General features: G+C 35.0%; 1 protein-coding gene across 1 annotated transcript in view; it reads left to right on the top strand.

Annotated features, from left to right (window-relative positions):
* The window catches only part of LOC142343171 (uncharacterized), a 91,374-nt gene that overhangs the window by 52,494 nt on the left and 25,213 nt on the right, over positions 1–13,667 (top strand). The window lies entirely within an intron of this gene.

The raw sequence follows: 13,667 nt of genomic DNA, 5'->3' as shown, positions 1-13,667 counted from the left end.
CATTTTTTAGAATTAGCGTTGCTCTTTGTTTCCCTATATCCGCATCACATTATTAAAGTCAGCCGTGAAGTACCTGTTGTAAAGAATTGCGCTGGAATTAGTTTCTATTTTATACTAGTTATGTTCTAATATCATAGTCTAAGATGTTCTAGTAGATGTCTTAGTACTAAGATGCGTAGTGTTACCGGCTCCGCCTTCAAGCAACCTCCCTGCCTCAACTGAAGTTATTCAGGCTACTGGAGAATGGAACCCCCGGCTGTCGTTCGAGAGCAACTGATTTCACGTTTTTCAGTTATGTAGATGTTTCGTAACGTTGATCTTAGATATATCGACGTTCACAGATAGTCGGACCTTGTACCATTTTGAACGGATTCTATTCTAAGACGGAAAGCAGTGAAATTTATTCAAGTCTCTCCGTGAAGGAAGGCCCTAGAGTTCAATAATTTCATTTTCCTAGGTAGACTTGAAACCCTTTGTCGTACTCTTTTTCCAAGTCGTCTATATCTCTGTATGTCTGATTCATCAACGTTGTTGTTTTGTGTATTCGGGCAGAAAATTTATCTGATTTCGTGTGATTGGGCGTAGTTTTTGGGACTTCGACGATGGAAATGAGTGCAAAAATTTTATTCGCGTGAACCTGCACTGGAGTTCTAGCTTCCACAGTCTTTCGTCTGTAAAAACTAAGGCGCGATTTTGCGGTCTTGCGTTTGTTTTAATCGCGCCATCTTATCAAGGATAATGGTTTCAATCCAATGTAATTGAGGAACGAAAGAACTTTGTACGGAACTGGATTTGTTTTTAATAGCCGCCCCAGGTTCTCAGCCGGCTATTATAGCGCTCCTATTTTTTCCAATTCGAAGACTTTAAAATGTATTGGGGCGCTGACTTTTTCCAACTCAAAGAACTTGAATGGTATTGGGGCGCTGTCTTTTTTAAGATCTGTTCACAGATTTTCATGATTTTTGAAGTCAAATTGGAATGGTGATTTTGGTAACGCCGAAACATGAAGTGGAGCGATAAAGCGAGTGGTTTTGCGGCGTGAATTTTTTTCGCTCAAATTTTAAAGTAGAGTGAGAAAACGGTGTTTGAACAAAAATTTCCGTTCTCGCTAGTGGTTTTTTGTTCACAATCAAATTTCACTTTGATTTTTACTGTTTTTGCGATTTTTTGGATCGATTTTTTTTCTAAAAGGTTTTCCCAATCCATTCATAGTTTATTCTAGACCTAGTTTTTTGTTTGAACCAAACTCCCATTTCTCTCTAGTGGTTTTTTGTTCACATGCGGCAATTTCACTTTGATTTTTAACTGTTTTTTCTACTTTTTTTGAGCGGATTTTTTCGTTTGAAACAATTTTTTTCACTTGCGACTGTTTGACTTTTCCAGTTTTTTTTTTAATTTATTTTGATTTTTGGAAATGTTTTTCCCAATTCACTCATAGTCCGTGCTAGGTTTAGTGTTTGCTTAGTCAAGGAAAAATTTTTGAATTTTAATTCAGGACTTGTCCTGTTATGTTTTTTACTTCGTCGAATAATTTTTTTTTCGCTTTGCCTTAGTTCACAGCTTGTTCAACATTTTGCTTGAACTTTTTGACTTCTCGAGGCTGGTTTCACTCTTCTCTCATTCTACTAAAAGTATTTTTAGACAGCAGTTGCTCAGCAAAGCAATTCAAAATCAGCAGAGTCAGTATCAAAAGACGAAATCAGAAATAGAAACGGGATAAAACCATAAAGCCCAATTTTAGATGCCCTTTGGTCAAACTTTGTTCTTAGTTACCATCTCTAATGCTTATTGGTAGCTCTAATGGTATTGATACTAGCCCCTGTGCCGTCTCATTACGAAATAGGAGTTTGCTCAGCTCCAAAATGACATCAAAATAGTTCTCACTTAATATTGTTTGTGTACAAAAATCATTTGTTTCGTTATTTCTTCTCTTCTTTCAATCCCAATCTTGGTTATGGGAGTCAACGGCGGCTGTTTTCCATTCTGCCGGGTATGTTTCTCTGAAAACTATGAGTATGAGCTGGTTAGTGGTTAAAAATATTTTCGAAATATTTTCAACAAACCTATGCGGGCGTTTTTCAAGTCTTTAACATGGAATCGACCATATAATATTATGGCCGACAGTGAAGCTTTCAGAAAAGTATAAATTTTTTATGGAGGGAAGGATTTCAAAAACGGTTATGTTCATATCCCAAATGTTTGCCTGCGCCTTTAAATTTTGAACATATTTAAACTGGCGCCCTGAAATGTTCAACAAATTAATTTGCAGACAGACTATAAGAATATCTTGCAGACAGTACACTTTTGTTGGAATCCAAGCTTTATGATTGCTCTCGAACAAGTTGGAAGCAATTATAGTAAACTTGTGTCTTTTTAATTGTAAACTTTGTTGCGTCTTAATCTTTTGTCTCTTTTTTATGAAAATTATTTGCTTGACTGTTTTCGCTCTTTTGTCCGAGAACATTCTTGTGAACACTCAAGTGACCTTTTCACGCTTGACTTCTTGATTTTTTGAGTATTCTCAATTGCTATTTTTCCGAAATAAAGAGGCGATTCTAGGCGAGTCGCCATTTTAGTCATTTTTTGTTCCAGAATTGACGGCAATTTCTGCAAAAAGCATTCCTGTATCATGAGAGCGCAATCCCAAATATTGGATAGTATCATCCAGATAACCTTGACTTAGAAAACCAGCAAGTTCCTAAATGGATAACTTGAATAAGGGAGTGATAATTGGCTTTGAGATCATTCCTAATTTGACTGAGGCAGCGCTTAATCCTCCCCTCTACCTACTTACCTGTCTCGCTGTGGTTAAGTCTGTTGCGTAATACTTTTGTTAGCTATAGTGGCTGGAGCAAGTACAACTACCACTAGTATTAACAACAACCAGCGCTACTGCCTTCTGAAGGAAAATTACCTACCTACTCAATAATAATAAGTCAATTCAGATCATATTTGCTCTCTTCCTGTGAGGAAATCGACCGAAATAGAATACATTAATCACTCCAAATATTTTCCTTATTTCTCCTCAAATTCTTTCACTTGCCTCGATTTCACTTATTCCATGTTTGTATACTTTGTATATTGTTCATACATGCAAAGGTGTTGCAAAGGACTTAAGCAAACACGCGCGTAGGCTAAACACACACGGAGCTGCGAATATTTGCCGACAGGTGATTTAGCCGACAAGGAATCAATGCAAAAAAATTTGTCAAAATCTAATTCTGATTGGTTGAAAAATTGGATTTGTCAAAATACCACTGGGTCGTCTAGTCATTACAATAAGCGTGTGGTCGGGTTGTTGGCTTAAATTCTTATTTTTTGGTTGTCGTCTAATCCACCTGTCGGCCAAATCGGTGATCGCCAAAACACGCTCAAAGCAAAGCTTCCGTGCGTCGGAGTCTGCTTCTGCTAGTAGTTGTAGTTGTTCCATTTTTGCTGCCGAATGTTTAATTAGATAACTCATGCTAGTTTGACTATTAAACAATTGTGCAATGTTTATCACTGTAACGTCGGTTGTTTTAAGTAGAAGTGACAGTTACAGCGACAGTGATTAGCAGTGCGTCAGTGAGTAGCGTGTTGCACTAAGAATGAATTCTTTGTTAGTGACCTGGTCAGAAAGTGTCCTATTTTGGTTAATGAGAAAATGATGATTTGAGGTCATGCTTTCATTCTGGATTCACAAATAAAAGCCTATGGCATTGCTGCCTTCATGTTTTTAATCGCTCTAGAAGAAAAGCAATTATTATAAACGTTTGTCTTTTTATGCAAAATTTTTGCTTGACCGTTTTGACTTTCGAGTGACTTTTACGCCCTTGACTTTTTGCATTTCGCGTGATCTAAAATTTTCTCAATCACAATTTCAAGCAGCTGAACTCAATTGGTGCCAATTTAATATTAAAAGTAAAATGGTAAGTGCGCCGAAACTGTTGCCTTTTATTTCAATTCTTAATAGTGGTATATATTAACCTCTAATGAGGTTATTTGAAGCCCCTACTGAATTTTTAGTCGTATTAGGGCTACACCCCCCGCCATTAAAGCAGGCTGAAATTGATTAGAGCTCTCACTGGCCGTTCGAGAGTAATTCTTCCGACGTTAGTCGGTTATGTTTTATTACGGGTTTGATGTCGGAATCGCGACCATAATAATAATATAGTAATAATAATAATAAATATTATTATTATCGCAAATATTGTTGCAATCGACATGTAGCATTCATTAATTTCGATATAATTTGCGATGAATCTCGCCCCATGTTTTGGCGAAAGTGGTGTGGCTAGATAAAAATGCCATTAAGTCGGAGATTTTGGTTCAGATTGAAGGTCGTCGAGCCTTTAGCTTAAAGTACCTAGAATAGATGTCTTAATGAGCACGCGTTGATCTCTAAATGACTATCAAAGTAGTTATTAAATTGGATGTAATTTAATGTTGTGGAGAGTAGAGTACTTTGCTTTGGTTTGCAATGATTGTGCAAAGTAATCGAATCGGTTCATAAAGAGAAACCAGATTTCTGACAATGAAATCTGAAAGGTGTGTTTTCTTTTAAGTGCAATTTGATGACAGCTCAAATCATGTAAACCTTCAGCGTTGTAGGTATTGTTGAGCTATTTTTGGTAAAGTATAAATACTTAACCGCAGCTAGTTAAACTTAATTGCTTCTTAACGAGATGAATCCTAATAAATACAATAAATACATGAAATGCATAATTATACGTAGTGCATGAAAACGGAAAAAATGAAATTGGTTAATTATTAATAGCCGCACAGCGATAGCTGGGGCTATTATTGGCCTTCTTTTGGTTTTTTTACAATTCAAAGAATTTGAATTGTATTGGGGCGCTGTCTTTTTACGACTCGAAGAGGAGTATTGGAGAAGTCCTTTTTTTTAAATCAATTTTATTGGAGTGATTTTTGGAGCGGGAAATGAAACGCGTGAAAAAATTTGGAGTGATTTTGGCGCTGAACAAAAGTGAAGAGTGGAGCGAAAAGAGAGTGGTTTTTGTTCATACCGCTGTTTTTGAGAGAGCGAGAAATTGATGTGTGAAAAAATTTTCCCTAAGCGAGCAAAATTTTATTGTTCACGTGCGGCATTTTAAAGCAGTTTTTTTCATTTATTTTGGTTAATAGGTTTGGTTATGATTTTGTTTTAATTTTAGGCTGGTTTCGGCAGTGGTTTGAAGGTTTCTGGAAATTCATATGAGTTTTATGATAATTGGGAGGTTTTTAATGTATTTTGCTGATTTTCGGGCTAATTTTTGCGTTTTTTTGACGATTGTTTTGTTTTTCTGGCTCAAATGGGTATTGAAGAAACCCCTTCTACTTGAGCAATTTTATGACAACAATTGGTTACAGTTTTGTGGGTAAGAATCATTTTTTGTTGAGAAATATGACAAAAAATGGCGAAAATTGGAACTGTTTTTCTGAATTTTTTTTGCAGTTTTTCGTTCTTTTTTTCTGTTTTTAGCTAAGTTTCTTTGCCTATTATGACTTGCCTGTGGTTTTGCGAGCATCTGGATATCCTATTGGCTGAAGGGAATTTTTCTTTGGATTTATATGTTTTTGAAATATTAAAAAATTTAGTAACTTTTTCCAGTTTTTCAGTGAAAGTTGTTTTTAAGAGCTTTTTTTTCATAATTTAGCCTAAAGTATTTTTTTTTCAAAATTCACATAAGTGGTTTTTGTAAGTACTAGTTGTTTTGATGAAATTATTTTGTCAGAGATAGTTTTTTCGGGATCTCGATTTATAACAAAATTTGATCAGATTTTTTATCATATTTTAACAGATTTGATTTTATCGTTTTTACTTTTTTGAAGATCAAGATAATCTTTGTTTCAAGATATTCATAAATTATTGAATTGAACGTTTTGTTAGATGATTAGTTGGATGGCGTGTAAATGGATTTTCACTTCGAGTCGTTTCCGGAATTCTTCCGGCTATGTTTTTTTAAGATCTGTTCACACATTTTCATGATTTTTGAAGTCAAATTGGAGTAGTGATTTTGGTTACGCCGAAACAGGAAATAGAGCGAAGAAGCGAGTGGTTTTGCGGCGTGAATTTTTTTCGCTCTAATTTTAAAGTAGAGTGAGAAAATGGTGTTTGAACAAAAATTCGCTTTCTCGCTAGTGGTTTTTTGTTCACATGCGGCAATTTCACTTTGATTTTTACTGTTTTTTCGATTTTTTGGATCGGGTTTTTTCTAAATGGTTTTCTCAATCCATTAATAGCTCATTCTAGGCCCAGTTTTTTGTGTGAACCAAATTTTCATTTCTCGCTAGTGGTGTTTTGTTCACAAGCGGCATTTTGACACTAATTTTTTTTTAAATTTCTTATCTGATTTTTTTAGAAATGTTTTTCACAATTCACTCATAGTCCGTTATAACTCGTCTATTGTTTAGTCAATGAAAATTATTTGAATTGTACGTCAGGACTTGTCCTGCTATGTTTTTTTATTTCGTCATGATTTTTGTTACGACCATATGACGTCACAGCCACTTTTTGTTCATTCGTTCATGCAATTTCAACTGCATTGCATGTGTGACGTCATTTTTCGCTCTTTGTGGAGCGAGTTTTTTGTTCATGCGCGTGATTAAATTTTTGGTCACACTTGACTTACCTCACTCTCAAAAATGACTTCCTGACTTTGAAATTGACTTTTATTTACTTTTATTCAAAGAGATAAGGTCAAATGGGTGTGTGCCACTCTAAATGAAGGTTATTTGAGATCAGCTAATAAAGGCAGCAAAAACTTATACAGATTTTTAATCAAAATATAACAGATCAGCCTTCAAAAAAGACGATCTTTTTTGGTTTGTCCTACTGACTGTTTTTTTAATACTGCCGATCGACGAATCTATTGCGGCTATTTTCTGGCAATCTGCCAGCTATGTTTACAATCACTAGCTACATACACCTTTTAAAGACTAGATTCGAATTCTTATCAAATCTATCAAATTGAGTGTTCCTCAAGCTTCCAAAAATGAAAGTAAAAGTTTGCCTTGAAATTCATTTTAGAGCTACAATTCATAATTTCCTCACTGTAGTTTTTGCAGGCGCTTCTCTTAGCTTTTCGAGAAAGTGAAGTGAGTTTAATTCGGTTGTACTTTTACATTGATGCAATTGGTTGTAGCGTTCACTTGACGCAAACTAACGATTTCCTTCCAACTCAATATTAAAAGTGCTAAGTAATGTGTGGTTGCGAGCGCACAGTAATGTGTGTGCAATAATGTTCCGAGCGCGCTCAACCAGAATTTTGACTTAATTGTCTACCAAATGGAAAAGAGATAGAAAACTTTACGTATTATTTAAAAATCATTGATGTATTCATTTAAGAAATCGCAAACCACAAAACGAATTGAATAATGCCTTATTAGAGGTCTGATGATGACCACCACTAGAGAGACCAAGAGACAAGACAAACAACAAAATCAAATAAAACATCAAGCATTTATTGCGACAGAAACTCACTGTCTGTCAATTTAAAAAAACGTAATACCAAAGTCAAAGAGCATACGATAAAAACTAAACAAAACAAATTGACTTGCATTGCACAAGAGAAGATAGGGAACTTTATTTGGTATAATTAACATAAAGAATTAAATTTAAAAGGAGCAAAGTTAAAAAATACCTCTATACATTCTGAAAACAAACTCTCATATACTTCATGAGAACTATTAGTTACAAACTGAAATCATTCAGTACTTTTATTAACAGCCGCCCTCATCTTCTCAGCCGGCTATTATAGCGCTCCTATTTTTTACAATTCAAAGAATTTGAATTGTATTGGGGCGCTGTCTTTTTTTTAAGATCTGTTCACACATTTTCATGACTTTTGAAGTCAAATTGGAGTAGTGATTTTGGTTACGCCGAAACAGGAAATAGAGCGAAGAAGCGAGTGGTTTTGCGGCGTGAATTTTTTTCGCTCTAATTTTAAAGTAGAGTGAGAAAATGGTGTTTGAACAAAAATTCGCTTTCTCGCTAGTGGTTTTTTGTTCACATGCGGCAATTTCACTTTGATTTTTACTGTTTTTTTCAATTTTTTGGATCGGGTTTTTTCTAAATGGTTTTCTCAATCCATTCATAGTCCGTTCTATGTCTAGTTTTCTGTTTAGTCAATGAAAATTCTTTGAATTGTACGTCAGGACTTGTCCTGCTATGTTTTTTTACTTCGTCGAACAAAAAATGTTTCGATTTACCTCATTTTGCCGCTTTTTCAACATATTGCGTGAAATATTTTTGACTTCCCTAGGCCATTTTCTCTCTTCTCTCATTCTGCTAAAATTGATATTGAACATCAGTTGCTCAGCAAAGCAATTCAAAATGAACAGAGTCAGTAAAAAAAACTTGAAGTCAGAAATAGAAACGAGATAAACCCATAAAGCCCAATTTTAGATGCCCGCTATTTGAACGTCGTTCCTATAATTATTAGTTACCTCTCTCTAATGCTTATTGGTATTGATAGTAGCCCCTGTAGCCTCTCTCTAAGAAACAGAAGTATGTTCAACTAAGAAATGCCATCAAAATAAATCTGACTTAAAAAATGTTTTCGTACAAAAATCTTTTTTTTTTAATATCTATTCTTTCAATCCTAATCATGCTTATTGGAATCAAGGGCGGCTATTTTTCTGCGGGGTATGTTTTATATCTCCATAGAAATCCATTGAAACCTGTCATCGAAAATGTCATGCAAATACAACTACATATTTTTTGTGAGAAAACGTCGTGAATAAAATCAAAAGCTTCTTTCAACGTCCTTAGTGTAATATGAGACTTTTCATTAATGTGATAATCGGACAAGGCAGCAAGAAACGACGTCGAAATTTAAAAAAAGCTATGAAAACTCGAAGCTATGAAAATTTTCAAAATTAAAAAAGCTATGAAAACTCGTAGCATCACAGCCCAAAAAACCATGTAAATGATAAGACAGCAATGCAGACAATATTGTTGTTCACTTAAAACAGGATGCGATCTCTCTCTCTCTCTCTCTCTCTCTCCCTCTCTTTGCCGCGCCAACGCTACAAGGTGACAGAACTTAGATAAAAAGAGATACATCTCAAAAAACCATTTTGTTTTTAAAAGCAATTTTTCAAAAAGATTAAGTCAAAAAGATTAAGCTTTCAACTGGAAATTTAAAACAATACATTATTTTTTTTACTGCTGGGGAAGCCAATTAGACTTGTCCTTGCAGAGAATAAGTCAGAAGATTACAAAATAACAACGAATACGGACAGAACTCAGTTTCTTGAAAAAAAAAAACAATTACGCAAATGTAGTGAAGAAGCCGCGAGTTTTTCGTTGAAATTGTTTTGTATGTTCATTAGCCTTCATTTACTTGTGAGTTTGATTTGTCGATAATTGATCTTTGACTTTGCAATGATTCTGGTTTGTAATAACCAAAAAAAAACAAAGCAAAAAGTAAGTTTAGCGCCCCATTACAATCCGAATAATTTTTAAATTGTGAAATATCAGATTTAGACCACGTTTTTCTTGCTGTTATTGCTTGTCAATCAATTTTTTCAAGCTAATACCGAAATATCTAACTGCGAAGAAAAGTCAATATATAAAAATAAGTGATGGTTTTTAGATAATTGTCGAGTAGTATTAGCGAAAAACAGTTAGATCTCTACTGAAAGCACTAGATAGTGTCTTTAATAGCTGTTTAGATAGTTTTTTTAAAATTAACTAGACTGTGTCAAAAGACTACCAAGAAAACAACAAACGCTTGTAATTACATAGAAGATAATTACATAAAAATTTAAAGTACTCGCGGGGCCATAAAACCTTTTACTAAAAAAAGACACAATAATGATTCATTGGGCCTCATTTGAACACAAGTAGGATCTCACAACTTAATTTCTAAATTTAAAAGGCGTTCCTGTAATTGAGAGGAAAAAATGCAGGAATTTTTTGGAAAAGGTCAGATCCAAGATGCAATCAGAATATTTTTTCATCGCGAGACCCAAACTCGCCTTGCTATCGCTAAGCGGCTGTCAGAAAACGCCATTTTTCCAAGTAATTACGTAATAGATGTTTTGGCACACGAAAATTGTATCATAGTAGAGTTAAATGATGTATTTTTGACAATTCTCGATTTAATTCATTCTCGTAAGGCCGCCAAATTGTTAGTTTCAGAATTTTGTCTTAAGAACGGGGGGTATAAATAGACCTCAACCGAGGAAGCAAAGTTCGTGTCAGCCCTCTTTATGTCGGCACTGCCGATCAATTTGGACAAATTGGGCAAATGAAGTAATTTTGGTGCTATTTTTTGAAAAATTGCTAAATTAAAAAAATTTTGCCACGATTTTAGCGAAAAAAGTTGATTTAATTCAGAAGCTCTCTTTTATATTTAAGTCAGTGAGACGCTGGTTGGCACTTCTATCATTTTTTGCCAAATTGACAGTAATTTTGGCAAAAATTACAAAAAAATCTGAAAATAACGGAAGTGAGCCTAATATTACAAAAATAACTTTTGTAACTCCTTGAAGAAAAGTGGAATTGAGGAAAAATCTGATTTTGATTTTCTACGCTGGAAAAGCTTGCTAATGATACCACTCACGATGAATATATTGATCGGCGAAAAATGACTGAACAAGAAAAATCCGCATTGCTCTTTTTTTGTGACTACAGCCACTTTTTTTTGCGTCTGAAACTTTCACGTGGTACCATCATTGCAGCCAATATTGGTCAGGCTATGGTCAACCTGAAGTTATGATTAAATAAGAGCTCATCCTCACACAGACAGCTTCATGGAGGCAGCGGATTGAACTCTCAATCATTGGCGTGTGAACCATACACCTTACCTCTCGGTTATCACGCCACTAATGTGGGTCGGAACAATAATATTGGTTGTGATGTATAAACAACGTCATATCACTAAAAGTTTCTGTAAGAGTTTGGACTAAATATTTTAATTAAGGGCACGTGTACAAGGTTAACGAGAACCTGAAACTTTCCTTGGGCCTTCCTGAAAGGATCAATAATGAAGTTTTAGCTCGTTTCTAGAGATCTTAAGCATTGCGTCTCAAAAGCTCACTCTTGTACGGTAAATGACTTTTAGGAAGTCCAAATTAATTGAGATCTATTTTTCCTATCATAGATCTTTTTCGTGTTGAAGGCACAATCAAATGGCTATTTTGTCTTCCAGTTAATGTCTCGAATCAAATCTTAGGAGCAGCTAAACTGTTTATACCGATTGTAGCAAGTATTGACCACACAACTGAGTTTTTCCTCAAGTAGATTGAGCATTTTGGGTCCTGAATGTCAGAGCGGAGTGCTTACTGTAGACTAATTTGCAACCAAATCATTCAGAAACAGACAATTTAATTCACCGTAATGGTATGAAGTTGTACGTGAAAAGCAATTGACTGTAGCTATTTCTGTTACGTTTCTACTTGATATTAACTTCCATTTTTTAATAGCCGCCGTTAGCCTCTCAACGGGCATTATTTAGGCGCTCTCCTTCTTTTTCAATTCAAAGAGTTTGAAATGTATGGGGGCGCTCTTTTCTGAAAGATCTGTTCACACATTTTCATGAATTTTGACGTCAAATTGAAGCGATGATTTTGTTCACGCTGAAACAGGGATTGGAGTTTGATGCGAGTGGTTTTGCGGCGTGAACTTTTTTATTCTAATTTTCAAGTAGAGTGAGAAAACTGTGTGTAAAGAAAAAATCGCTTTCTCGATACTGGTTTTTTTTGTTCACATGCGGCATTTTCGCTTCGATTTCCTCTGTTTTTTCATGTTTAATAGATATGTTTGCTAAATGGTTTTCCCAATCCAGTCATAGTCTATTCAAGCTCTAGTTTTTTGTTTAGTCAATGAAAATTTTCTTTGAAATGTCTGTCAGGACTTGTCCTGTTGTTTTTTAATTCGTTTTAAATCACGTTTTTCGATTACGTTTTTCGTTTTCCATAAGTCACGATTTTCACCCTTGGCTTCTGAATTACCTCACTCACTGTTTCATTTGAATGGATTTTAGATTCTTTCGCGCATTGAATTACGCAATGTAGTGAATGCAGTAAAAAGAACAAAATCAAAAGAAACGGATAAAGCGCGGTCATTAGGTCATAGTGCATTAGGTTATCAAAGTTCATTAGAGCAATTGCTAGCTTATCTTAGTACTAAGCTTAATAGTTTCGAGTTTAGGAGCTGAATTAAGCATAGTTTACGAATCCAACTGAAACTACACCACCAATTAAAACTTTTGACACTGAAAAAAAACAGAAAATTGGGTCAAGTTTTCTCTTCTGTTTCCTGTTTCAATCCCAATTTGCATCAAGCGCGTCAACGGCGGCTATCTTCCGTCAATTGGTCGGCTATGTTTTAACTATGTGAACATCGGTTTTTGAGTTTTCTTCAGGTAATCAGCTAAACTCTTGCTGTGAAAACTTGCATTGTGGTCACCCTTCTTACTTTGACTACATCAAACCAGTTTCATTTTCGCTACGCATCGATTATTTAGCTTCATACGTTTGTTTTGGATCACTAGATTTTACTGCTTCGGATTTTCGTCTAAGGTTGGATTATAATAGATGATGAGATTTTCATCGGCGTATTGAATTATTTAACTGGCGTTATGGATGCCGCTACTTAGATCCTTTATAGAGCTGCGAAGCTATAAGCCGAACAATTTGTCTGACACATTTTAAAGCTTACCTCTTTCTAAATTACTCTTCGAAATCAATATTAGGGTGATTCAAATTAGTTAAAAATTTTTGAAGTTCAATAGAGCGCAACAATGGCTGTTACCAATGTAGAATCGCTACTAGTTGAATGTATTAGGTACTACTACTACTACTACTGAAATTCAATGGACACTATGTATTTTTCAAAAAATATATATCTTTTAATCATTTTTAATATACTAATCTTATAAATTAGTTTAATAAATTGCGTCAACGAATTCATAAAATCAGCTTTGTTTGTTATGTGCATTCATTCCTCTGCGGTCTTTAAGTCTATGTTTCAGCATCTATGTCGCAAATTTCTCTGCCATGCTTATAAAATTTGAACAATTATTGTCCTAGATTAGTTCCTTTGGAACTCCTCTGCCACATTCAAACAAAGCCTATGTTTTTTTACGAAAACTAGTTTCTTTCCTTTTCCTATCTTTATTATCTAGTTTCATCTTTATTTATCAAAATTGAAACGAAATTTCGGCAGATTTTTTATGTTCTCAGATTTCTTTTGAATTAAAAATTTGAAGTCAATCTTACATATCAATGTCTCCTTTGATGTAGCAAAAATCACTGCCAGATTTGTGGGGTTGTAAACGTGTTGGTCTTTTTTTCATGCAAATTTTTTGCTTGACCATTTTGCGCTTTTCTTCTGGAACATTCTTTGACTTCTCGAGTGACTTTTTCACGCTTTCGTTCTGCATTTTTGAGTGATCTGTATTGCTCTCACTCCGAAGTAAAGCTTGTTGCTAATATAAAGTCGGTTGAAGCATAGCAAAAACAAAGGCCTGATAGCCGAGTGGTCAGTGGAGCGGGTTATGGAACGGGAGGTCAGTGGTTGGAATCCCGGCGAGGTCAAATCTTTTTCCACCCGCCTGTCGTTCGAGAGCAATTCTTCCGACATTAGTCGGTTTATGTTTAGACTATTGTAGCTGCGTGACTTTTTTAATGCAAAATGCGTTTGCTTCACCGTTTTGATTTCACAGTTTTGAAAGTGC

This window comes from Convolutriloba macropyga, chromosome 7 (assembly GCF_964194025.1).
Source record: "Convolutriloba macropyga chromosome 7, txConMacr16.3, whole genome shotgun sequence".
Classification (NCBI taxonomy): domain Eukaryota; kingdom Metazoa; phylum Xenacoelomorpha; order Acoela; family Convolutidae; genus Convolutriloba; species Convolutriloba macropyga.
Note: the sequence above shows the minus strand (reverse complement) of the source record. Positions and strands in the feature narration are given on the sequence as shown.